Here is a 24,994-nt window from a genome sequence, read left to right on the forward strand (position 1 = left end):
AACAAGGCTGAATTACAAGTGTTCCTCGGTCGTCTCAATTTTTAGCACACCTTCCTTCCCCACAAGGCGGCAGTAGCACAGCCCCTGCATAGGCTCCTGGACAAACGAGTTCCGTGGGTTTGGGGTCTCCAGCAAGCCACCAGCTTTCAGGTGGTAAAGGACACTCTAACATCAAATAGATTGCTGGCGCACTTTGATGAGCGGCTGCACCCCTATGGGGTAGGCGCAGTCCTGGTTCACATGCTGCTGGATGGTTGCGAGGTCCCAGTAGCCTATTATTCAAGGACATTGCAGAAACCGGAGTGCAACTATGCAGAAACAGACAAGGAGGACCTGGCGATCGTGACAGGGGTTAAAAAAAATTATGATTACTTATATGGCTGGCCCTTCACCATCCTTACAGACCACAAGCCCGTTTGGCCTCTTCGCCCCAGATGCTGTTGCCTCGAGTATTGAGGTGATCCTTCTTCCTTGCTGGGTACCAGTATGCCCTCCAGTACTGCCCAGGGAAAGCGATGGGCCATGCGGACACCTTGAGCCACCTGCTGTTGCCATCAGAGGACTTGGATGCTGCCCCGGTGCACCAGATCCTGCTGCTGGAATCCCTTCCAGATCTCCTGGTCTATGCTAAGGACATTGCCCGTTGTTCTGCCAGGGATAAGATCCTCTCCCGGGTTTTGGACTGGGTGTTGAGGTGATGGCCCACTGGCTGGGTGGGCCTGGAGTTTATAGCCTTTGCGTTCTGCCGGGATGAACTCTCAGTTCATAAGGGATTTGTTGTGGGAGTGTAGGGTAGTGGTGCCCATGGCACTGAGGCAGTGAGTCCTCACAGCGCTGCATGAAACCCACCCGGGAATCATGTGCATGAAGGCACTCACCCACAGATTTGTCTGGTGGTCCAGGATCGATGATGCAATCAAGTCTTGTGTCGCCCAATGCCAGCCATGACAGGAGACCCAACCAACTGGGCACCAAAGCAGCACTTGAAGTCCACGCGTAACCCCTGGTCCCACCTTCATCTGGACACCTTCATCTGGACTTTGCAGGGCCCTTCCAGGGACATTCTTTCTAATTGTGAACTCCCACTCGAAATGGCTGGAGGTGCTTCCAGTGGCTTCCACCTCCTCCTGGGCTGCCATCAGTGGACTCTGCCAGGTTTTTGCCTTGCACAGCCTACCAGACACACTCGTTTCTGATAATGGAATGGCTTTCACTTCAGGGGAGTTCCAGGATTTTTGTGCCCGGAACCTCATCAGGCATATAAGGTCTGCCCCCTTCCACCCGGCCACCAATGGCCAAGCTGAAAGGATGGTGCAGACAACTAAAGAATTACTCTGTCGCATCATCCACAGGGACTGGGAGGCCCACCTGAGAGTTCTTACTGGCCCTCCACTGCCACCGGCTGCAGCCTGGCTGAGCTCTTAATGGGCCAGCAGCTATCTACCTTACTGAACTGGCTATACCTGGACCCTGCCTTAGAGCTTCAGAAGGTACCAGAGGTAGTTTGGGCGCTCCGCAGGTTAGATATAGGGAACCTGGTCATGGCTAAGAACTTTTTTGGGCGGCAGCATGGATTCCAGCAAGGGTTGCCCGAGTTCTGGGGTCCGTGATGTATGAGGTAACCATGGAGGGTAGGTCCACTCTAAGGTGGCACATAGACCAGCGGTCTCGCAATGTACCAGAGGAAGAGCTAGAGGACTACAGTCCTGATGACCAGTCTGCCGCTCCGACTCCTCCCCAGACCGACTTAGCCGAGTCTGAAGCACAGGACCCCGCTGTTCGGGCACAGCCGGCAGTCACAGAAACCAGGGAACCACTGACCCGTAGCACCACCTCTCCGGCCTCCCCACTCGCCGCTACTGAAACTGTGACCACGCCGCCACCCATTCCAGAGCCCAGGTGGTCCACGTAGGAGCATCGCAAGCCAGCATATCTTAGGGACTATGTCTGCTAGGCTTGTGAACTTGGGGAGGAGGAATGTTGTATATGTGATTGGAATTGTGACTTTTATATGGAGTTCTTGCCTGGCTCATTGGAGCCTGTAGGACTGAGCTTGGGGACTCAGGAACAATAGGCAGCAAGATCCAAATCCCTGCTGCCCTGCTCCAATCATGAGCCCTCTGCTGGTTTGAATGGTCCAATAGCATGCAAGCACGGGAACTTTGAGCGTATATATAGTTGGCCCTGTTTTCAGTCTTTGAGTGCAGTGCTATACTATGCGGTATCTAATGAAACAGCTATGATCACTTCCACCTCGTCTCATCATTGCATGGAACCCACTATATTATAGTCTCTAAGGTTCTACTGGACTTGATTGTAGCTGTTACAGAGCCCTCTTGGAAACAACTCCAGAAGCCATCCTCATTGCATTCATATTGGATGCACCACACAAGAAGACTGACCTGGTTTAGAGTCTCATATGGGAGTTTCCCATCCCTACAAATTAATACTTGGCAAATCCTTTGGAGCTGTGTAGATCTGTCATCTGCCCCCCACCCCTCCATCCTAGTGCTTGCATCACTGGTGCTTCATAAAAGCATAAGCAGAGCCCTGCTGGATCAGATCAATAGTCCATCTACTCCAGCATCCTGTCTCACACAGTGGCCAAGCAGTTCCTCTGGTTGGCCAACAACAGTGCACAGAGGACAAGGCCTTCCCCTGGTGTTTCCTCTTGGCTCTGGAATTCAGAGGATTAGTGCCTGTGAATATGGAGGTTCCCCTCAGTCACCATGGCTAGTAGCCATTAATAGACTTCTGTTCTATGAATCTAACCCCCCTTTTAAAGCTGTTTAGTCCTGCTGCTATCACTACATTATCTGGCAGCAAATTCCACTTTCTGTGTAAAATAGTATCTCTTAACCATGTTTCTTTCCCCCATCTCTAAACTAGCTTGCATCTGAGTTTTAGCGCATAAAAGTGTTTGCTGGGATAACATTTCGTTAGTCAGATGACATAAGACTTTTTTTTTTTCTCATAAAACAACTGACCAGCACCGGCGGCTAACCCTATAGAACCGCGTTCCTCTCGTCTCCCCCCGCCCCCTCCCCCTCCCCGTCTCGGGACAGAGGCCTCTCTTCATATTTTCTCCATATAAATGCTATTTGCCGCCTAATACCCAGGGTTGAAACGCTATGCATGCTTACTTTCGAGTAAAGTCTCATAACTTCAGTGGGACATACTTCCAAATAATCACGCATAGGTTTACCCCCAAACGAGAAATCTACTAACTCACAACGTAACCTCGCCTAAAGGACTGGCCAGGCATTTTGCGTTTTCCTATTGGTCAATGATGATGTAATATGACAGTACATACGGGCATTTCCTGTCCCCCCCCCCCCTCGGCGTTCCTGTTAAATGCTTGAGACAAATCCTCTCCAACCTTTAACCAATCAAAGGCAACAGAATTTTTTGCTGCCTTACAGAGGGAGGGAAGGGTGACTGACTCCGTTGGTTTTCAAACACCACCCTCTTTTCCACCTGTTTCCCCACCCCCAATCGAAGCACAGGATTGACGCCTGCGTCCTTGGCTATTTGAGAAGCTGTCATGAAGGACGCGGAAGCTAGCTAAATGGGCAACGTCTGTAGCCAATGGTAAGACGGAGGCGACGACGAGGGTTGGAGGCATGTCAGATTGTGTTTGCCACGGAAAAGGGGAGGCTGGAAGATAAGTTAATTGGCACTGCTATTGACCAATGAGAATTTAAACGGCATAATCTTTTTTTTAAAAAATAATACGCATAGAAAAGAAGAGGAAGGGGCAGTCTTGATTGGCGGCAGCTTCGACCAATAGATACTGATTTGCGAGGGAGGCGAGCAGCCAAATAATATTGGGAAAAAAAATAGGCTGGAGAATAAATGACAAGCCAACTAGCCAACTGACACTTAAGAAATGAGATTCTGACAGGGACGACATCCACTAGAAATATGAGCCTTCAGCCGAGTTCGAGTGACAGCTACAGTGACCAATAGTAGGAAGGATAGCGGAGCCGGCAGTGCTGAATCCTCTGAGGCACTTAGTAGGCGAGGGTGTGCTCTCCTCGTCTTCCCCCCGCCCGGTGCATTCTGACGTTGCGTAGCGGGGAGGGAGGGCCCAGTAGCGGCCGCTGGGACGGGGGCTCCCAACATGTCCGTGCTGCTGGTTGTGCTCGGACTGCGAGAGCGGCGGACAACGAAGCGAGAGGCCAGTTCGTGAAGCAGCAGTGAAGGAGGCGGCTTGAGTGCAGCCTGGCTCTCATCCGGGGCCTCAGACAGTCGGGTCTGCTTAAGGGAGCAGGAAGACTTCGGCGCCAGGTACAGGCCCGGGCCGGTTCCCCTTAGGTGGGAGGGGGGAGAGCGAACGAGCGAGCCGTGGACGAGCCCTTGGCGGGCTGGCAGGCCCGAAGCCTCGAGCGCCATAAGAAGATACGAGGGGAAGAGGAGGGCCTAGGCCTGGGCCTAAGCTGGCGTTCCGGGCGTCGGCGGCGTCGGGGGCTTCTGCGTAGTGCGCAGTTCGAAGCGGGAAGGAGGCGGGATGGGTGAAGGATCTGTGGCGTAATATGTGGGGAGCGGGGTGTGATTCGGGGGTTATAGGTCAGAGGAAAGGAAAAGCGGGCTGGTTGGCGGCGTCTTTCCCAGCCGGGCCTACTGGGTCGTGCTGAGTGAGAATGGAGGTTCTTTTGGGTCCGGGGGGGGGGGGGGTTGAACGCGGTGTGGGCTGCCGAAAATGGTGGTGGTTCATCGAGGTCAAAGATCGAGCCATTGTCTAGATTATGTGGGAGGAAGGAAGGGGCGAAGCTGCCCCCCCCCCAAAGCACAATACCCCGTTATTTAGTTCTTGGATATGACTAATAAATGACTTGTTTGGGCATTTTTATTCCGCGTCTTTCTGCCTTCTATAACAGAAAGTTTAAAATCTCTGAACACCTGAAATCTGTGGACTAGTTTTTTCAGACCTTGAAATGGGCCAGTTTTAATTTGCTATGTTGATTGCACCGGATAGGTTGGATGTTTGACCTTACTACTTCGTTTAGTAGAGATGTGATGTTGTTTTTGGTGGTTTCCTTTAGGAGAACTGAGGATCGTTGTGGTAAGCAAAGTTCATGAACAACTGCGGCTCAAATTCTGGCTTGGCTTTGAGTTTGCTGGCTGGTCTGGTGATCATGATTTAGACCCAATAACATGCTGAATGCTAAGGTGCAAGAAAATGAAAACATGGTACACATTAGTGTTTTTCAAGTAAGATGGCTTGTAGGTCTACATTGTTTTGTTGTATTTTCTTACTTTAGAATTGGTCAGATGAAAAAGCAGTATCTTGGGACATGGCATGTGGGCCAGGGCTGAACAGCGAGTGTGATGGATTGAAAGTTTGAGTCTAAGCTTCTGCAGAGCCATGAGTTGGCTGGGCTGTGGTTTTTAGAATATAAAATTGTTACTGGAAAATGTGTGTTTTTGATCCTTTAGACCATTTGGAGTAGAGAATTTGTATTATACTTGCATAGATATTTAGCAAAAAACTATTGTGGCCTTGGTGCATACATCAGTATTGCGGGAAGGAGGTAATTTGGTATAAACATTGCTTAGGATGGCATTATTATCTGTATAAGTCTGTTGAAATCAGTGGGTTTAGGAGGGTGTAACTTTATTTCAGATTTCACTGTAAATACTAGTAAATACTTTTCAAATTTTAGTATAGTTTGTGGAGAAGGATGTGCATTTCATGCATGGAACTGACAGTTAACATTAGAATCAGTGGCCATAGTATGTTGAAGCAGTTAGTTTTTTAAGTTTCCATCTTCCTACTTCATGAATGTGGGTCACCTAGGAGCAGGAGCCTGGATCACAGTAGTTGGTAGTTGTATATAAAAGCAGGCTCTCTTCTGCAGAGGGCTAGTTGTGTATATATATCTTAGTGCCTACCCAGGACTTCCCCTGAGGCTTCATGCACAGCAGTCAGTTCTTTTTTACTCCTTAGTAAAGCAGGCTGGCTTGCCTACCAGGTAGACTACTAAACAAATTGCATCAATGCATCTGCAGCCCCTTTGTGAGAGAAAGATGAGGTATCAATGAAGTAAATATTTGTTTTTGTCTGAGTTGTAACTTGAATGTCCAGCTGAAGGAAAAGATTTGGCACTGATACCTCTGGTTGTTGATCCAAGTTCTTCTGGCTCTTCAAAGGTTAAGCCTGGAGTATTTTGTCTTCATCTGTCAGTATATCGGAAAGTAGTCTTGTTGCTTAGTATTTCAACTGTATTAAGTAGCAGTTGCCCTCAGAGGACCAAACATTGTTTGCATTGCCATATTGAGCTCCATGCATAGTGCTGTATATAGTAAGGCAGTTGTGATGAACTGCACTTTTTAAAAGCTTAGATGTGTGTTGCTGTACAAACAGCTGAAGGACTGTGAAGAGTTAATTCTTCAGAGAGCCTTGAGTGACAGGCTGTTCCAAAAGATCTGATTGGTTAGCATCAGCTGAGCAGAGAGGGACTATGGAACTGGATGGTGAGAAGAATTGGGTCTGTGTTCAGTCCTAGGTGAGCAGAGTTGAGTACTGATAGTGTCAGAATTCAGCCCTGAGTGAGAACAGTTTAACCACAGGCAGGAGAACTGGGGAAAAGTTGGCAAGGAAGTTTGGGAAGTAGGCAGAGACTCCCATTTGGACCAAGGAGAGGGATTAGATCTTCTAGAGCGAGAAGAAAATTCCCTACCTAGTCAAAAGGGACTTAGCTCTGAAAAGTACAGAGATCCCTGGTCTGATGTGGTTAGAAACTGCCTTTAGAGACCTAAAAGTTAGTTAAAAACCAAGATGAGTATTGGTGGTTCAAGAGAAGGAGTTTGGGTGCTGGAAAGAGTGTACCAGCCTTCTGGAAACCAAAGAATTTCAGAGTCAGAGAATACTGAAAGAAAGTGTACTGGTGTGGTTGAGAAAATACTGAAACAAAAGTGTCTTGAGATAAAGTTTAAGCAACTGTGACTAGCTTAAGAAACTCTTATTAGCCTGAAATACAAGAACTAAGGTTTGTGCATGCATTGGTTTTAGCTCAGATCTATCTATATTGAGTTACCTCAAAAGTTTCAACCCCTGATTTCACCTGACCTTTCCCCTCCATGTTGAATAGAATATTTTGTTAATTTTGAACTACAAAATGTCTCAAATGCCATTTTCAGTGTACTGATTGAAGTTAAAAGAGTGACCCTGACCCTTCCCTCATGTCCCTGGAGCCAGCAGTTAAATATCATACTGACACAGGGTGAGTCAGCCAGAGTTCTTCAGAAAAGAAGAAAACAGACCACTAGGGCTGCCCAGTCAGAAAGGGAAATAAAGGGAAAATCTTGCTTCTGAGGGAGGGGCAGCATTGTTGAGGCTGCACACAGGGTTTAACATAGCATGTGAACTCTCTCAGTTGAGAAGGGTCATCATGGCAGGTGTCCAGGAAAATACCTGGCTGTTTTTAACAGCTGGCTACCATAGTTTAGCGCTGTTTAAAAATTCTGACCCTGTAGTGGGTGCAGCCACAAAATAGCTGCCACAGGAGGTGGTGCCAGCCACAAAATGACGACCATGGCTTACCTTCAGTCACACAGTGAAGATATTTGTGTTGTGGTGGCAGCTGCTGCCAAAGCAACTTTAAAAACAATCTTCACAGCCAGTCAAACCTCCAGTGGCCAGTCAGTAGGCTGCTGGCCCTGGGCAAAAGCCCCACTTGCCCTGCTGACTTTCTAAAATTGCTAAGTGGGCTCCAGGAAATATGTTGCCCAGGCCTATAGCTATGTTGGGACCCCATGGGGTTCCAGCCCCTCCAATTAACCTGCCAAGATCTGTTTCTGGCCCCACCAGTCAGTCCTCCATTGCTCGCATGAAGCAGCAGTTCTTCTGGTTTTTTTGCCTGGTGTTATGTGCAGCATGCCTGGGCTTTGCAGGGCTGGAGTGGAGAGGAGTGAGGGGAAGAGGGAGAGGGGCAGGCGAGAAGCCTGGTAAAAAGGGAAGCACTTTATATGTGTCTATTGGGGCTACTTGGGGGGCTGGAGCAAAGATGAGCAAGATTGGGCTGGGGCTGCCAGTGGTGACATGCCCACCAGTCCTCTAGTTTCTCCCCTGCCACCAGCAGTGGGAAGAAGGAAGGAAGGACCTTCTCATGTTCGTTGGCAGCTCTTGCAGTTAGGCTGGCCAAGGAGAGGTGAGGAGGGTGCCCACAGCAAGGGGAGGAGTGCTGGTATGCACGTCATAAGAACCATAGTCCTGGCACACCCAGGCACAAGCTGTGGCAATGTGCCCTTCCTCTCCTCCCGCTGGCACTTCAGTCCTCTGGCTGCCACCACTGCTTTGCTCGCCCTTTAGCTGAGGGGCTTGCCTCGACATCCGGACCATTGGTGGGGGGTGGCTCTCACAGGCTGTGGCTGGGCCCTGAGGCAGTGCTCTTGAAAGCAAAAATGCTGCCACCCTTCTTTTGGATTAGCACCCCTGCAGTGTCCCGATCATGCCTGATGTAGTGCAGCAGCCCTCCTTCCATCTTTCCCCACCAGCAGCGGAGGCTCTATCACTGCTGGAAGCTTTGCCCTAGTGCTGGGGGGGGGGGGTTTGCTGCAGGGGTAGTTATTGGTGGCCCACTGGCCCTCCCCCAACAATAATGTCTCTGTGCCCCACCAAATTTGAAATTCTGGCTATGGCCCTCTGGTGAGTGTCATGGTGCCCACATGCACCATGTTGGGGACATAATTGATCAGGTGAGTGCTACATTACAGGCCATGGTCCTGTTATTGATTCCAGTGATTGTTTGGAAAATTGAGCATATTGGTATAAATCATGGCAAAGCAGGAGTAAAAAAGTTTCAGATACACTGGAGTTTTTCTATGACTTTGTGCTGTTTTTTATGATTGTTTAAAGTCTTGCCTCACCTGTGATGTGCAAATAATTTTCAGCTTTACATACATGATAGGATTTTTAATATGTGGCTATAAGTTAAAGCCTTTAATTTCACAAACAGCTGCCTATTCTGGTGAGGGCTACTATGTTCTTATTATATATAAGTGTATAAAGCTGTTGCTACTGTTCCACTATTAACTTTCCATCAATTGAATTTGGGTAAGGATAATGGGCTTAGGCAAAGTTATTTACCAGGCTGCCTAATCCACCCCTTTGATGCCAGCTGCCTCTTTTCCTTTGCTTAGTTTTCTGTCAGCAGTGCTATGGACTTGTAGCCTTAAAAGGGATAGGAGTGCCAGTATATGTAATCATGGTTACAGTATTTTTAAGGTTGGAAATGGATTGTAGGATCGTCTTGGTTACCTCTGTAGACTTTGAAGTGGAAAAGTGGACTCAGACTGCAGTGCTTTTCCCACCTGGGAAAGAGTAATGAAATGGTGGCAGTGGAAAAGAATAATGAAGGAAAGAACAGAGGAAGTGCTGACATTTTCCCTACGATAATTGTCACTTGCCCCAGGTTTACAAGGAAGTAGAAAAGCTGTACCTGTAGGCTTATGTACATTGTTCCTGAATTTTTCAGGCTAGGAGATTCCTCCTCTCCCCCAGTAGAAACAACGAGCGGGATTGGAAGCTTACTTTTAGGCAAATGCAAGTCTAAGTTTAAAACTTTTCTTCTAATCCTTAAACATTTTGGATTGCCTTGTAAATAATAGCTCAATAAGTATTTTAAGCAGAGCTTACTGATGTATCCAGTTTGACTTGACCATACTCATAGTGTAATGGTGATAATTTGTTTCATAATCAAACTTACTTTCTTCCGATGTTGGCTGTAACTATAGCATAGCTTAATTTTCCTTCTATGTACAAAAGAATGTTTCATACACTTGAAAGTAGAGTAGCCTGTTTCTTTCCCACCCACTTAGATTTTAGTACTCTGCATTGTCCATTACACCCTTTGATTATTTAGTGGCTAGGGTTAAGGGTGAAACTCTTTCAAGTTTTACATTTTTAATCTATTTTGCAGTACTACCGAGTTATACAGGTAAAATATATTAAAGACTGATTAACCACAGGTACTAAAAAAAATTAAGAATCCGTTTACTTGTATTCCTTTCTATTCCCTCCTCTTCCTTGCTATTAGAAGGACTTTGGTATAGGGATCTCTCTTGCTACTAAGTAAGTAAAATATATTAGTGCCTTGTAAACGGCATTCAGAAAGATGTTCAGACTGAGCTTTGGTGAGTCTGAGTGGAAAGGAATTTAATGACTAGATGTCATGATGATATCTGATAAACATATCACCAGCGATCTTTAGTAGGGAAGTACCGTATATACTCGAGTATAAGCCGACCCGAATATAAGCCGAGGCTTCTAATTTTACCCCAAAAATCTGGGAAAACTTATTGACTCGAGTATAAGCCGAGGGTGGGAAGCGCAGCAGTTACTGGTAAATTACAAAATTAAAATACTGGTAGATACCAATAAAACGACATTAATTGAGGCAGTAAACTATTGTTCTCCCTCAGAGGTTGTCGGACATCTCTGTGGGTTATTCCTACTATTCCTTCAGGGAGGCAGGAACACTTTTTTCAACTTCCTGTTGGCGCCTTCGGAATAACCCCGCCCTCAGTTTTGTTCCTGCCTCTACAGGGAGCAGCAGCACAAGGCTAGGCTCAGCCTTTTTTCTCTGTTTCTTCTTCTCAATTTCCATTCCATATCCTTTCCTTTCCATATCTACTTATCCCTCCTTTTCCTTCTGCCTTTGCTGATCAAAGACTACCGAGGAAACTTGTTCTGGGTCGTTTTAGAATGGCCTGTAGTAGGGACGGTTTCCTATCGGACGAGGAGGGAGAGTCGCGCGCCGCGCTTCTAGCAGCGCCGACTCACGTCGAAGGAGCCGACCTGCCTTTGCGGCTTGTTCGCGCCCTTCCTGACGCGGCCGCAGACGAGCCAGCTGCCAGCGCCAAGAAACGGCGCGTAATGAAGGCCCAGGCTACGTCCCTCGGGGCGGCAGCAAGCAGCGGCGGCCATTTTGGAAGTGCGGAGCGTAGCTCTCAGACCTTCCAACCCCCAGGAGCAGGCACTCCGGAGACTCGGAACTACCTGCAAACGCGCATCGAAGGCTTCCAGGACGGGGGTAACGTACAAATGGGCAACCCTCTGAATCCAGAGGCTATGCTTTTTATTAGAAGAGCTATGCAGGAGGAAATGGGCTCCTTTTGCGCCCGGCTGGGGCTTCTCCCTCAAGGATCAACCTTTCCTGCAGACCCTCCCCGCTCTTTCTCCTGGCCCACTAAGGCAGCGCGAAAGGCCCCAGTGCAGTCTTCCCAATCCTTAGAGCTCGAGACTATGGCATCTGACTCTGACCAGGAAGACAGGGAAGAGGGGGAATGTTTCTCTGAGGAGGAACAGGAGGAGGTTAAAATTCCTGAACAGGCTAGTCGTTTCTTCCATCAGGAAGATTACCAGTTTCTTCTAGCCAAAACGCTTTCAGCCTTAGAAATTGAGGAGGGCCCTATTGATGAGGAAGTCAAGGTAGCTAAATCTAAGAAGTTTAAGTCAAGAACCAGTGGTAATTCTGAGTTCTTGCCCAGGGGGGAAGCTTCTGAACAAGTCTTCCCTTTTCCAGAATACTTTGAAAAGCAGGTTAGAGCAGAATGGGAAAAGCCAGCTTCCCTTAAGCAGTTTCCTCACTTAGTAAAGAAGTTATATGCACTGCCTGCCTATACCAATGAGTTGTTACAAGCTCCAACTGTGGACGGCCCAGTAGCAGCTCTACAGTCTTCGGGACTGGTTTCAGAGGACGGCCAGGGTTCTCTTAGAGATCCCCTGGACAAAAAAGCTGAGGCAACCTTGAAGAGATTGTACGAATCTGTGGCCATGATAGTTAAGGCGTCCTCCGCGGCCTCCCTGGTCTCCAGGGCGTCCATTGTTTGGGTACGTAAGTTACTCCAGATGTTACCAGAGGACAACAGACGCATGTTAGAGGGCGCCTCACGCATCCTTAAGGCAGCGTCATTCACAGCTGACGCAACCTTAGATATACTGACCTTTGCCTCTAAAACAATGGCTTCCGCTACTGTGGCTAGACGCCTCCTGTGGCTTAGGGCTTGGCAAGCTGACTTCCTCTCTAAATCCACAGTGGCAGCTTATCCCTTTCAAGGGGATCGTCTCTTCGGGGACGCTTTGGACAAGATCCTAGTAGAGACTAGGGATAAAAAGAAGGCCATGCCCAAATCCATTCGGAGGAATGAAAAGAGGGGCCCTCAGTCCTTTCGGACCCAACATTCCTTGGCCAGATATCGTTCTGAATCAAAGAAGTTTAATTGGGAAACACCAAAGAATTCCTTCAAAAGAGGCTCATTCGGCTCCAAATTCAATCGTAATAACTTCTCCAAAATGGACAAGCCTGACAGAGAGGGCAAGTCCAAGCAGGCATGACTACGGTCACGTACCGGTGGGAGCTCGACTACTCCACTTTGCAGAAGCCTGGGAGGCCTCTCAGGCAGACCAATGGTCTTTAGAAATTGTAAAAGAGGGGTATTCAATAGAGTTTCACCGCATTCCACCAGACAGATTTGTCAGATCACCTTCCCCCAAGCAGAAGCACAAACGTCTCATCACCTCAAAAGCAATTCAGCATCTTATCGACATTCGAGCAGTCGAACTAGTCCCAGGGTTGGAGAAGGGGAAAGGCGTATACTCCATCCTTTTCACCATACCCAAGAAGAATGGCGACTGGAGGGCCATCTTGGATCTCAAGTTTCTAAATCGCTATGTCAAAGTACGTCACTTCAGAATGGAAACCTTGAGATTCATTATGGACTCTCTATTGTCAGGGGAGTACCTCACTTCCATAGACCTGACCGAAGCTTATCTCCACATCCCTATCCACCCTTCTCATCGTCGTTTTCTAAGGTTCGTGGTACTGAATCAGCACTTCCAATACAGGGCCTTACCCTTTGGCCTGTCAACAGCGCCCAGAGTTTTTTCCAAAATGTTAATTCACCCAATAGCCCAGCTGAGGAAGCAGGGTATTCACATTCACCCCTATCTGGACGACCTCTTGGTCAGATCCAACAGCAAGGAGAAATCCCTTCGGGGGACAACTCTGGCCATTCAGTGTCTTCAGTCTCACGGATTCCTGGTGAACAAAGAAAAGAGTTCACTTCAGCCGAGTCAGAGGTTGGAGCACCTAGGCGCAATGATCGACTCCACTTGCAATTCGCTATTTCTACCTCTGTCCAAGGCCAGGGCCATCAAGGATTTGGCTTCCAGGGTCATCCAGAGCAAATCATCACCTCTGATGTTGCTTGCCAAACTAATGGGATTTTTGATATCGACCATAGACATGATTCAATGGGCCAGATTCCATTCCAGGCCTCTTCAACTGTTCCTACGACCATTTCAACTTCAGATAATGGAGAGAAAGGCCATAAATCTGATAATTCCGTTGTCAGTCAAGAGGAGTTTGCGATGGTGGACGGACTTGTCTCATCTTCGTCAGGGCAAGTTGTTCCATCCTCCCTCATACCTGGAGGTATTCACAGATGCCAGCCTGGGGGGCTGGGGAGCTTCTCTTCAGGACAAGCCAGTCCAAGGCAGGTGGTCTCAGTCCGAGAGTCTGCTTCCCATCAACCTGCTAGAAATCAGAGCCATACGTCTAGCCCTGGTTGCATTCAGGACCCAATTGTTCCAGAAGCATGTGCTTGTCAGAACGGACAATATCACAGCCAAGGCGTATCTGAACAACCAGGGGGGCTCCAGGTCTTCTCAGTTGCACCGGGAAGCATCAAGAATTCTGACATGGGCAGAAAAACATCTGGCCTCTCTAAGGGCGGAACACATCAGAGGCCAGGACAACATACAGGCAGATTGGTTAAGCAGACAGGAAATCTGCGAGGGCGAGTGGGCCCTCAGCTCAGACATATTCGACCTCATATGCCAGCGTTGGGGTCTACCAGAGGTGGATCTTTTCGCTTCAAACACAAATTCGCAACTACCAAGGTACTTCACAAGGTTCTCCCATCCAGAAGCCGAACAGACAGATGCCTTGACAGCCATATGGCCTCCAGGTCTCTTGTATGCGTTTCCTCCGGTCCCTCTAGTTTCTCGAGTACTGCGGAGGGTGAGAGCTCTACAGGCGGAAATCATCATGGTAGCTCCCTATTGGCCACGGCGTCCGTGGTTCTCAATGTTGACAGAGCTATCAATAGACCTTCCAATGTCACTTCCAGTTCCTCCCGACATGCTTCATCAGGGTCCGGTGTGGCACCCCGACCCGGGGTGGTTTCATCTGACCGCGTGGAGATTGAGCGGGAGACATTCAGAAATCTAGGTTACTCTCCGGAGGTGACGGACACTATGCTAGCATCAAGAAGGCCCTCCACAGTTCGCATATACAACACCACCTGGAAGGCCTTTGTCCGATGGTGTCGTAGAAAAAAGGTTCCTTCGCTTTCCCCTTCCATTGCGGAGATCCTAGCGTTTTTACAGGAGGGCCTGGAGTCCAGGTTAAAACCAGCTACGCTGAGAAGGCAGATAGCTGCCCTGTCCACTGTCTTACCGGTCGTTGGAGGGTATAGGCTATCTCAACATCCACACATCCAATTATTTTTGCAGGGGGCAAAATCGAAATCTCCTCCGACAGTCCATCGCTTTCCGTCTTGGCGGCTCCATACCGTTTTATCAGCGCTTACCAAGAAGCCATTTGAGCCCCTTCGAGAGGTGGACTTAAAATGGGTGCGAATGAAAACTCTCTTCTTAGTAGCCATCACGTCTGCACGTCGAGTCTCGGAACTGGGGGCCTTATCAGTGAAGGCGGGTCTTTGCGTGTTCCACAAAGAAAAGGTGGTTCTGCGCACGGATCCCTCCTTCATTCCTAAGGCTGCTTCTAGGTTCCACCGCTCACAAGAAATCTACTTACCCACCTTTTGTCCAGAACCCAAACACCCAAAGGAGGTAGTCTGGCATACGTTAGATGTCCGCAGGGCCTTGAAGATTTTCATTCTACGATCTGAGTCAATTAGAAAAACTGAATCCATGTTCATCAACATCTCTCCTCCAAGAGTGGGAGACAAGATGTCTAATTCATCCATCAGTGCAGTGCTGAAGGCCTGTATCAGCGAAGCATATAGGGCATCAGGGTTACAGGTACCTGGAGGAATCACGGCACATTCTCTTAGGAGTGCCTCCACAAACGCGGCACTGCTGAATAGGGCTTCAGTCGAAGAGGTGTGTAGAGCTGCTACTTGGTCCTCTCCGTCTACATTCATAAGACATTATAAGATCCATTCCATGGCATCAGCAGATGCAGCATTTGGGAGAAAGGTATTACTGCATGTTCTGGGGGAGGTCAGCGATGAAGACCCACCCGATTAAAGGGGACTGCTCTGATAGGTCCCACAGAGATGTCCGACAACCTCTGAGGGAGAACGGCCCATTGGACTTACCGTGAGGGGTCCTTCTCCTCAGAGGTTCGGAGGACATCTCGCCACTCCCAGATTCATTTCATCGCTTAGGTTTCTTTCTATAGCCTATCTCCCTTGTACTGTGTTACTTTCAGTATTATCGGAGTTCAAGTTTACAGTTTACATGTTAAAACGAGTTGTTAGTTGTGTTTATAGTCCTTCTAGTTAGAGGGAAGACGACACTGCTTTCGGAGTCCCACAACTGAGGGCGGGGTTATTCCGAAGGCGCCAACAGGAAGTTGAAAAAAGTGTTCCTGCCTCCCTGAAGGAATAGTAGGAATAACCCACAGAGATGTCCTCCGAACCTCTGAGGAGAAGGACCCCTCACGGTAAGTCCAATGGGCCGTTCTGCAAGTAGAAAAGAGGGTCAACCTAAACAATATGGTATCAACAATAACTAAAAAGTACAAAACCTTAGCTCAGGTAAGGGGTCTGAGCCGGCGGATGGGGTGAGAAGCCTTGGGGCCAGCATGGGCGAGGCTGGGGGAGGCCTAGGCCCCAATCCGTGTGTCCGGGGAAGCCGCGGGAAACCAGCAGCTGCTTTGTAGGCAGGTGGGCAGGCAGGACGGCTTCCTTTCTGCTCCTCTCGGGCTTCCCAGGGTCTACAAGACGGCGCATGGAAAGGAGTCCCCCGCCCACTTGCAAGGAAGGAAGCAGGAGGGAAAGAGGGAGGAAGGAAGGGAGCCCCCGGGAGGGAGGGAGGGAGGCAGAACTCTTAGGGCGCGGAAACAAGAAGCCGGGGAGCGGTTTCCCGGCGAGGCCGGCGTGCTGTGGCTGCTTCACCCGGAGGCCTTCGGGGAATGGAGCAAGCGTACTGGCAGGCAGGCCTCCCCAGCCAAGGAGCTGCAGAGAGGGACAGACGGATTGCCAGCCATTGTCCCCCTCAAGCTCAGTCGGCGGAGAACCACCCACGGCCCCCTGCCTGGGATCCCACCAGCCACGCTTCTGGCCGGGCAGGCGGCTGATTAATCAATAAAATATGCAGGTGTATGGGCAGGCCAGATAGTGACTCGAGTATAAGCCGAGGAGGGGGTTTTTCTGCCCAAAATTTGGGCAGAAAAACTCGGCTTATACTCGAGTATATACGGTAAGTACATTTGCCTTACCTGCATATCTATATCAGCTAGCCCTGAAATATGACAGAGCTTTGTTTTTAGATTAAGATTTGTGACATGGTGGCAAATTAAAATCTTTGTGTTGGGTCTGCAGTCGTAATTAGAACGGTTCAAGTTGTGAAGTGACCCTTCTGTCATATGTTCCCATGCCCTAATGTTCACCTTGTTTGAAGTCACATTAGACCAGACGTTGTACAGTGCTCTTAGAATCAGCAAACAGTAATACTGCAATGTTATGTAGAAGTTAATAACAGAGTACATAATGGAATGTGATGTGTGGCACGAGTCTGAGTACAGTTAGATAATTAAATATAAAAGGAAGTCCTATTCTTTATCTCTCATAAATATATAAATATTTAAGCTTTATATCAAAAAAGCATTTTGAAGGCATATAAACATTGACAGTAGAACTACTAAAGGCTTTACCAGCTGCCTCTTCATTGACCGCTTGTGAAGTAGGCTGACTCATTAGAGTTCAGAAACAAGTGGTCCTGGGCTGGTGGTAGTGATAAAGACCTGTTGTGTATTGGTGGCAGGGCTAAATGGCAGTGAGATAAGAGTAATTATAATGTATTATGTTCATACATAAGTGGGAACATATTTCTGCAGCTGTAGTACAAGAAATTCTTTTCTGTAAAGTGTTGTGAACTTTCAAATTGTGGTGTGTGCAACTTTTGTTCATTATTAAGATTGGGGTTTATCTCATGCAGGTTGCTTTAAGATGTTTCTGGTAATAGGGTTGCCGTTTCATAACTAGTTGACCAGTTTTTCCTCTAATAACACTTGTATTTTCAAATCTTAGCTGGTTGCAGCTTTGTGTTGTCTGTCCCCTGCTTTCAGTTTCACTTTGGTTCTCAATGGAGAATTTTTCACCCATGTTCAAAATCTCCTGCCTTTAGTGTGATAGAGAAGATCCTCTAAGTGCTCTTTGAGTACAACTGTCAATAAACTGATCAAAAGGAATAAACCTTTTAAGACCTTGGAGCCCCAAAAATGATCCTTTGGATTTTTTAAATAGGACTGTTTGATTCACCTCTTTCTTTACTAGTGCTGTGCAAATGATCTAGTCCCAATTTTGAACACATGAAGCTGTCTTATACTGAATCAGACCATTGGTCCATCAAGGTCAGTATTGGTTAGTCAGACTGGCAGGAGCTTTCCAGGTCTCAGGTCTTTCACATCACCTGCCATTTGGTTCTTTAGGCTGGTGATGGCTGGTGATTTGAACCTGGGACCCTCTGTATGCAAAGCAGATGCTCTGGCATTGAGCTGCAGCCCTTCCCCACAAAGGGAGCCACTACTTTGTATCACAAGATTAAACCGATATTAATTTTAATTTATAATATTTTAGTCTAGAATTAATACTTTCTCATCTTTAACATCACAGTTATGGTTTAGATATGTGACTAAGCCTTGAAGGAACTTTCATACTCACTTATGCTAACACTTTTGTGCCCCAACACCTCATGGCGTGTTCATGGGTTGACCCAATATCCTTCACTGCATCAGGTAAATTAGAAGTATCTTACAGCTGAAGTGTAGTGTTAAAGGTTTTCCTTGCCTCAAATATTAAAAATGGCACTGAAGTGCACTTGTTACTTGGAATGAGCTTTTGTTACGAACACTGGAGTTTCTTAAGTGTACTGCCTAATTCAACCTAAAGAAGAACACTGGGAAATTTGCATTGTCTGGATTACACTGCAGATTGCCCTGTACTAGTAACGTGAGCATAAAATTAATACACATTTTCCTGGATAGTTGGTTGATCCCTCACCAACAGTAGATATCAACTGGGATGTGTGATGCTTTTGGATTAATTTCTTGTTCCATGGTAATTCATGTACCCAAATATATTCAACAACACATCCTTATTTTTAGAGTTCTTGTGAAATAGTCCATGACTTTAAAATGCAAATTAAGTTAATGTTGAAGTAGTGTTTATATAGAAACAAATTATTCAGGTTCTGCAACTGTACTTGTCAGTGGTAGCCATAACTTTCTGATTGAAGAATATTTGTTCCAGCACAGAGAAATTGACAGGAGCTTGTCTGTGATCTCCATGCTGGGCTTTGGAGGACAGCAGGAAGTCTTGCTTCTTTTACATGCAGTGGAAATAGTGGGACTCTGTAGTGTGCCTGCGTTCCTCTTAATCCTTTGAGCAAGAAAATTTTTTTTTCAGGGAAGCAGGGACTACAAGTTTTGGTTGTCAGGTTTGTAGAATCCTTTTGCTGTAGCTTTTCTTGAATTTGTCAACTTGAAAGAAAAACTGCAAAGGGTCATGTGGACTTTCAGTGTGACTATGACTTTAACCTGTGTTTTTCATTTCCATACAGATTGGCCACTAGGAATTCAGTATGGCTTTGTTATTTTATTTATGTTATTTATAGTTCACTTTTCTCACTAAGACTCAAGACAGATTACATAGTGTAAGTTAAATATAATCACCAGGATGGGACATCGAGTAAACAAAGCAATATAGTTTGGATTGTAGAAATCTGAAAATGGAACTGAAATAAAGCTTAAGCGTCTACATGTGACATGTTAAGCAATACAAAATTACATGGAAGGTTTATACTTAAAGCAGCAGACAGTATACCCAAGTGATATATACAGTAATATAGTCCATAGTCCCTCTACTTTTACCAAAGCATATTTCTGAAAAATTTTGTTGCACAGGGCTGTGCTGCAAAAAAAGCTGCACAAGAAAGAGCACAAAACAAACCTCCTCCTAAATAATTCAGTCTTGCATCATTTGTGGGAAGCCAGGAGATTGGGAGCCTTCCTGGCTTTCCACATCAGACAGGCCATTCCATAAGCTGGGAGCCACAACAGAATGCATTCGTATGGGCAGTTGTTGAATCTGTCAGTTTGTAGGGCAGCAGCTGTCAGAGGCCCTCCTCTGATGAACAAAGTATCATGATGAAGCATGGAGGGGGGATGCTGCCCCACAGATATGAGGGGTGAGACCATTAAAGGCTTTGTATAATTTGTGCCCAGTAACTGATGGGGAGGTGACCAATACTCTCTCTAAGCTCTGGAGTCTTGTGAGCAAAAATTCTACTTTGTGAGCTATTGGCATTAAGGTTGTGAGCTACTGCATAAATTGGTTTGCTCTGGGGCCATTTTTCCTGAGCTTAGACAAAAATGTGTGAGCTGGTGGCTAAAAAACTGTGAACTAGCACATACTAACTCTGCTTAGAGGGAACACTGGAGGTGACTGCAGAATGAGAATAATATGCATACTTAGTCTAGCTCCTGGTGATAACCCAGCTACAGTGTTCTGTACTTGCTGGAGTCTTCAAATTGATAACAAGGGAAGACCTATGTAGAGTGCATTAAAGATTTCTAACCTCATTATTCTCCCGAAGGTGGAGGACATCTTGGGTGTTTCCCACCGTCCAATCAGGGAGGCAGGAATCTTAAAGTCTTTCTCTTCCTGTGGCTGTGGGAACCACCCCTTGCTCAGTTCCTGTCCTGCCTCGGCAGGGAGAGCAAGCTGTTAGGATAGGCTCCTATCCTTTTTTCTATTAATTTCTATGTAAAAAAAAATACCTTCCTCTTCTTTTACCTTCGATTTGTTAACTAACTCCTACTTCCCCCACTCTTCTCCGTTCTCCTCTTGTTCTTCCATTTCCTTCCTCACCTTCTGAGGGGAACTGCGTTGCGGCGGCCTAGAGCCTCAGGAAAGAAGCTGCGGTGCGAAGAGGAGACCGAATGGTGTCCCGTGCGAGAGACGACTTCCTGGAATACGACCCCGCATCAGACGTTTGGCGCGGGGTCGAAGCTGAGAAGCCTTCCGGAGCCGGTGTAACCAACAGGCTTGCTGTGGCTACCGGCAGAGTGCCCTGTAGTGGCAAACCGCAAACGAGCGGAAGAAAACAGCGCTGGTCTTCCTCTGCTACGGAAGAGGCGCGTGGTTCAGACATCTCCCCCGGGTCCGGCGGCCATTTTGAACTGCGAATTTTGGCGCGAAACGGAGCCCATCGGTGGCAGAGCACTACTGGCCAGCAGGAATTCCCAGAAGTCAACCTCCAGTCGGGAGACTTTGGCCACAGAGCCTTCCAGCCCGGGCAGGATGATGCACAGCCCTTTCAGCCCCATAGGGTAATGTACCCATGATGGGAACTTCTTTTGTCTCTGAATTTTTAGAGTCTATTAAGCAAACAGTGGGTGCTGCAGTTAGGGCAGCTTCTCACAGGAGACCCTATGCCCCAAGTTCTCGTGCCTCTTCCATGTCACCCTCCCCTAAGAGACCCAAGGATCGCGCCTGGCTTACCAAGGCGCAAAAGAAGACATTAGCCAGTGACCACGGGAGTGAGAGATCTCCTGACGGGGATCAATCAGAGGACTCAGTTAGGTGGGACCGGGAGGAGGGCGAGTTTATATCTGATGAGGAAATAGAAGACATTACAGTCCCAGAACTTTCTTTATGGTTTTTCAAGGCAGAAGAGTACCAACCCCTCTTGGCTAAGGTTCTGGCAGCGTTAGATCTTTACGAATCTCCTGAAGAGCAGGAGACCACCAGCCCTCTCACTAATCCAGAAAATAAGCCCAAGGGGAACACTGAGTTGTTCCCCCGGTACCGTTCTTCAGATAAGGTTTTTCCCTTTCCTGAGTTCTTCGAATGCCAGTTAAAATCGGAGTGGGCTAAACCAAGTGCTAACCAACAAGTTCCTAATTTCATTAAGAAGCTGTATGCCTTACCCTCCTTTGCTAACGACATGTTGCAGGTACCATTGGTTGATGCTCCAGTCTCGGCTCTGCAGTCACATGGACTTCTGGCTGAAGATAGGCATGACTCGGTCTGAGACAACTGGGACAGAAAGATTGACCTGGCTCTGAAGAGGAGCCATGAGGCCACGGCCTTGGCCATTAAGACAGCAGCCACAAACTCTTTAGTACCTTGAGCAGCAGTTGTATGGATACGGCACCTGACTCAACTGCTATCCGATGCAGATAAGAGGATTCTTGAAGGCACCAACAGGCTCCTTAGGGCGGCTGAATTTTCTGCAGATGCCTCCCTAGATACGCTTACCTTCTCCTCCAGAGCAATGGCCTCAACCATAGTGGCAAGGAGGGGTTTATGGCTGCGTGCCTGGCCGGCAGACATTCATTGGAAGTTTATCGTTTCTTCTTACCCTTTTCAAGGTGAGAAGCTGTTTGGAGACGCCCTGGACAAAATTCTGGTGGAGATGCGAGACAAAAAGAAGGCCATGCCTAAGTACCTTAGGCGTTCAGACAGGAGGTGCTTTGGATCTAATTCCTTTCGTGCCTCCACCAGCAACCCAAACTTAAGCAGGACTCTAGGAAATCATCCTGGGGGCAGTCCAGACAAAACTTGCGCAAGAATTTTTCTAACTTACCATTTCAGAGACATCAGCCTGACAGATCAGACAAAACTGAGAGGCATGCCAAGCCCAATAAGGCCTGACTGGGACTCCGTCCCAGTAGGGGGTCGCCTTCTACATTTTCACCAGGCCTGGGCAGCCTCGCAAGCCGATTCTTGGACTCTAGAAATTGTATCTTGGGGCTATGCAATAGAGTTCAAAAGAACTCCTTCAGATCATTTTCTCCTCTCTCCTCTTCAGTCAAACCCGGTCTGTAGGGACATCACCTTCAAAGCAATACATCATCTATTGGAGAGCCCAGCAATAGAACTAGTGCCGCGGCAGCAGAGATGTCAAGGTGTCTATTCGATTTTTTCCCGGTTCCCAAGAAAAATGGGGACTGGAGGGCAATTCTGGATTTGAAATTTTTGAACGGAGCCATCAAACGCCGCCATTTCTGAATGGAGTCCATCAAAAGCATAACGGAGGCCCTTCAACATTATGATTACATGTCATCCCTGGACCTGACAGAGGCCTATCTACATATCCCAATTCTGCTGGCACACCGTAAATTCCTTCATTTTTGTGTGGACGGTTCTCACTTCCAATTCAGAGCCCTGCCTTTCGGCCTGGCGACTGCACCAAGAGTGTTCCCCAAGGTATTGGTGAATCTGATAGCACACCTCAGACAGAAGGGAGTACATGTGCATCCGTACCTCGATGATCCGTTGATAAGGTCTGCGTTGAGGATGAGCGCTACACAGGATGTTCAACACACTAGTTGCCTTCAGCAGCACGGTTTTATGATCAACCTCCCCAAGAGTCACCTACGCCCGACACAGAGGTTGGAACACCTGGGCATGGTCATAGACACAAACCTGGATTCCCTCTTTCTTCCAGAGGAGAAGGTGTTGAAGACCAAGACATTGGTACAACAGGTGATCCAGGAGAGAGCATCGTCTCTCCAGTCCCTGGCAAGACTTATGGGTCTGTTGATTTCGAACCTCGAGGTGGTTCAGTGGAGGAGCTTCCATACCAGGTCATTACAGATGTTTCTATGCCCTTACCAGCTCCAGATCATGGAGAAGCGTACCATGTCCCTTACAGTACCTATGGAGGTCAAGGAGAATCTGTTTTAGTGGACCAAGGACACCAACCTATGCCAGGGGAAAGTCTACAACTCTTCTCCGACGCCAGTCTCCCGGGTTGGGGAGCAATGCTCAACGAGAAACCCACACAGGGCCAGTGGACTACCAAGGAGACAAATCTTCCAATCAACCTCCTAGAACTTCGGGCCATTCGATTGGCGATGCTGCATTTCCAAGATCAGGTGACCAATCAGCATGTTCTGGTCTGGATGGACAACGTAGCGACAAAGGCATACCTAAACAATCAAGGGGGATCCAAGTCTAGTTCCCTCCACAAAGAGGCCGTGAAGTTGTTCAGGTGGGCAGAAGGTCACCTGAGGTCAGTCAAAGCAGAACACATCAAGGGGACCTGCAACATCAATGCAGACTGGCTCAGCCAGTCGGGGGAGTGGTCCCTCAACAAGACACTATTTCAGAAGATTGTGGAGCATTTCGGTCTACCGATTCTGGACCTCTTTGCCTCTTATCAGAATCACCATCTGCCAGGTTTCTTCACGAGGTACTTCCACAGACAGGCAGAGTCCACGGACACTCTGACATCTCCTTGGCCACAAGGTCTTCTTTATGCTTTTGCTCCAATTCCAGTCATTCCAAAATTACTCAGAAGAATCAGGCTATTGAGAGCCGAGGTCCTGCTAGTTGCTACTTGGTGATTCTGATAAATCTGGTGTCCTAGGTTTTCATCAATCCATCACATGTCAATAGAGGAACCATTTCATCTTCCAATTTGGCCAGACATGCTGTTACAGGGGCCGGTTTGGCACCCACATCCCGACTGGCTGCGATTGACCGTGTGGAGATTGAGCGGAGATCTTTACTAGAATTGGGCTATACAAGAGAAGTGACAAACACCATTTTAGCTTCCAGAAAGGATTTCACTACACAGATTTACAACACGCCATGGAAAGCGTTTCACAGGTGGTGTTGAAGAAAGGGTGTGGATCCCTTACATCCTATGATCCCAAAGATTCTCCAATTTCTCCAGGACGGTCTTCATTCTAGTCTGAAACAGGCTGCCCTTCAGCGTCAGGTTGCAGCTCTGTTTTCCGTGCTTCAGCAAGTGGATGAAGTTAATTTATCATCCCATCCTCATTCGTCGTTTTCTTAGGGGGGCTTCTCTGAGTTCTCCTCCACAAGTTCATCATTTTCCTACCTGGCAACTTAATCCAGTGCTCTCGGCATTAACTAACCCACCATTTGAACCTCTAATGTCGGTTCCATTGAAAATTATGCGTATGAAGACTATTTTTCTGGTGGCAGTAACATCGGCTAGAAGGGTTTCCAAGCTTGGAGCTCTATCTGCTAAATGGGAGCTGTGTGTCTTTCACAAGGACAAGGTTGTTCTCTATCCAGATCCTACCTTTCAGCCAAAGGTTTCTTCTAAATTTCACAGAAGCCAAGAGATTAATTTGCCATCCTTTTGCCCGGATCCCAAGCACCACAAGGAGTGCACATGGCATACTCTAGATGTGCGTAGGGCAGTCAAGATTTACCTGATCAGAACAGAACCTATTCGCAAGTCCAATTCTATGTTTACCAACATAGCAGCTCCCAGGTTGGGTCAGAAGATGTCCAGATCAGCCATCAGTTGTGCCATAAAACAGTGCATAGCAGAGGCATACAAGGCACTGCATCTCAAGGTACCCCCAGGGATTACTGCTCATTTGACCAGAAGTGCGGCAACCAATGTGGCCTTTGACAAGAACGCCTCTGTCAAAATGTGTAAGGCAGCTACGTGCTCTTCCATTTCCACATTTGTACGCCACTACAAATTGAACGCAAATGCCTCAGCAGATGCAGCATTTGGCAGACGAATCTTGCAGCACATACTGCCAGAATAGGGCGATCCCCCCCTGACTAACATACTGCTCTTGGAGCACCCAAGATGTCCTCTGCCTCTTAGGGATAACGACCCTTGGCACTTACTGTGAGGGGTCCTTCTCCTAAGAGGATAGGAGGACATCTTGCCCTTCCTTCTATCGCCCTATCTGTTGAAAATACTTCTCTTTGCACTTATTCTAATACTTACTGTTCC

General features: G+C 47.6%; 1 protein-coding gene across 2 annotated transcripts in view; it reads left to right on the plus strand.

The window, feature by feature from the left end:
- Positions 1–4,003: 4,003 nt before the first annotated feature.
- PPM1B (protein phosphatase, Mg2+/Mn2+ dependent 1B) overlaps positions 4,004–24,994 on the plus strand; it is a 99,829-nt gene continuing 78,838 nt past the window's right edge. The window contains exon 1 of one of the 2 annotated variants that reach the window (XM_060247570.1): positions 4,004–4,290. The gene's annotated coding sequence lies outside the window, so the exon portion shown is untranslated. The remainder of the gene's footprint in view (positions 4,291–24,994) is intronic. The other variant, XM_060247582.1, reaches the window with a different exon arrangement.

The sequence above is a fragment of the Heteronotia binoei genome, chromosome 1, assembly GCF_032191835.1.
Source record: "Heteronotia binoei isolate CCM8104 ecotype False Entrance Well chromosome 1, APGP_CSIRO_Hbin_v1, whole genome shotgun sequence".
NCBI lineage: Eukaryota > Metazoa > Chordata > Lepidosauria > Squamata > Gekkonidae > Heteronotia > Heteronotia binoei.